The sequence below is a fragment of the Rhinopithecus bieti genome, unplaced genomic scaffold, assembly GCF_001698545.2.
Source record: "Rhinopithecus bieti isolate Rb0 unplaced genomic scaffold, ASM169854v2 scaffold_11110, whole genome shotgun sequence".
Taxonomy (NCBI): domain Eukaryota; kingdom Metazoa; phylum Chordata; class Mammalia; order Primates; family Cercopithecidae; genus Rhinopithecus; species Rhinopithecus bieti.
The window spans coordinates 2,088,541-2,091,107 of NW_016806890.1; positions in this window are offsets into that span (position 1 = coordinate 2,088,541).

A 2,567-nucleotide genomic window follows, 5' to 3' on the forward strand; every position below is an offset into this window, starting at 1 on the left:
GTATTAGTAACATAGAATGCTGGCTATAGTTATTCTGGTTCATTCTATTCTGATGACCACTGAGCCTTGATTGTCCCAGACTCTGGGGTTAATTCCAGTATTTTATAGCAACAATTTTAACAACTTTATTAACCTCCACAGTTGGAGTCAGCATAAAGGTACCTTGCATGTCTACTGCTGTTTCAACTTGGGTTCCAGGTTCATTCTGCTCCAGGTCATGTAACTGGATTGTTACCTTTCAAGCTCTGCCTTTGTGCTCCCCTGGGTAATGCCAGGTGAACTTCCAAAATGAAGTCAGTGCTTATGGTGTATGTGCTGGCAATTGTTTCGTCTGCTCTTACATTCTTTAGCATTGGTGCCTCTATTTCTACGTGCCTGCTATGTTGGCAACTATGTGGCTCTGTATGAGATTTCCTAACTCTCACTGCATTGCATAGTGTCCTGAACAAATCCTCCCGGCAGGGTCGAATACCTCTTGACATCTGCAGCTGAGGATATCTACCTACCTCCCGCAGCTTTACAATGGGCCAGGTCAGTCTAAGGTACTGACTTTTCTCAGTCTGCCTCATGCTGTGACACTAACTGAGCCATACTTAGCCAACTTCCAAGCGATGACTAATTCATTTTTAGCATTGAGACAATGGAAAATTGTTCTAAGGCTGTTGTAAATTATATTGAGGAGAATGTACTTGTTCCTATTCAGTTGGTTTATTTGAGAGAATTGCAAGACTTACTTTACTTGAATAGTGTTCCAAAAGAAATTATATTTTTTTCAAGGGGAATAAGAATTTCAATTTTGTTTTTGTTTTGTTCATGTTCACAATGGAAAGCCAGATTAAGTTCTATAATACAAATAAATAAAAAATGTGTTTAGTGGCTTGTCATCTTGAACAATGACCTAGCAAATGTAAAATTAAAGTTTAATGCATTTTTGAAATATGAGTAAAGGATAACCATACAAAAAGTTACATTATGAGCCTAGAAAGCATTAACCATTTTACAAGAATATTAATAATTTAACATTAAGTACAGGTAAAATGAAAAGTTGCAGATACTTTGAAGCAAGTATCTTGAAAAATAAGTTACCCATTTGCACATAGATAGTCAAATAGGGTCTTGTGGTTTTATTTAAAAATATCCTGCATTTAAAGGCAGGTAGCTTGTACAGGTTATTTGAAAAGACGAAAGAATTTGGCAAAAGTAAATACCTTTAAGTTTGTGGCAATAAATAACATTTGTTTTAAAAGCCTAAAGGTCTACATATTCCGTTTTCTTTCTCCAATCTTTACCCTAATGAGAAAGGAATGTGGCTATTGCATGTGTTTATTTTCCTGGGCAGAACATGTAGCAAGCCAGAAGGATGCTCAAGTACTTCACAAATAAATATGTTGTTCATCCCTGTTACTTGAAATAAATCCATGTCGTTTGTCTATGATCACTCAGACATCTCTTATTGCTGGGAGTGGTCAGGGGGATCAGCATATTGTGCAGGTTTTTTGCAGACCTTGACTAAGTAAGAGCTTTTGGATAGCCACTACATAGACCCAGTACACACATTGTAAGAGGAATTCTAAATCATATATTTTCAGAATGAAATAAATGTTGTTCCCAAAATCTGCTACTGCTTAATAAAGTCCTGTTTTCTGTGATACCAAATGGAATCTTATACTTCAAAGGTAAACTCTTGAAAAAACTCTAAAATTAATATATTGTTTCATTTAATCAGAATAGACACATATATTAACAAGATTTTTCAGTTTTAGCATTTTAAAGTAATTGTTTTGGAGGGCGGAGCAAGATGGCCGAATAGGAACAGCTCCAGTCTCCAACTCCCAGCGCGAGCGACACAGAAGACCGGTGATTTCTGCATTTTGAACTGAGGAACTGGGGTCATCTCACTAGGGAGTGCCGGACAATTGGTGCTGGTCAGCTGCTGCAGCCTGACCAGCGAGAGCTGAAGCAGGGTGAGGCATCGCCTCACCTGGAAAGTGCAATGGGGAAGGGAATCCCTTTTCTTAGCCAGGGGAACTGAGACACACAACACCTGGAAAATCGGGTAACTCCCACCCCAATACTGCCCTTTAAGCAAACGGGCACACCAGAAGAATATATCCCTCACCTGGCCGGGAGGGTCCCATGCCCACGGAGCCTCCCTCATTGTTAACACAGCAGTCTGCGGCGATCTAACCGCAAGGCAGCAGGGAGGCGGGGGGAGGGGCGCCCGCCATTGCTGAGGCTTAAGTAGGTAAACAAAGCCGCTGGGAAGCTCGAACTGGGTGGAGCTCACAGCAGCTCAAGGAAGCCTGCCTGTCTCTATAGACTCCACCTCTGGGGGCAGGGCTCAGCTAAAAAAACAACAGGGGAAGCAGCAGAGGCCTGAGCAGACGCGAATGACTCTGTCTGACAGCTTTGAAGAGAGCAGTGGATCTCCCAACACGGAGGTTGAGATCTGAGAACGGACAGACTGCCTGCTCAAGTGGGTCCCTGACCCCTGAGTAGCCTAAATGGGAGACATCCCCCACTAGGGGCTGTCTGACACCCCACACCTCACAGGGTGGAGTACACCC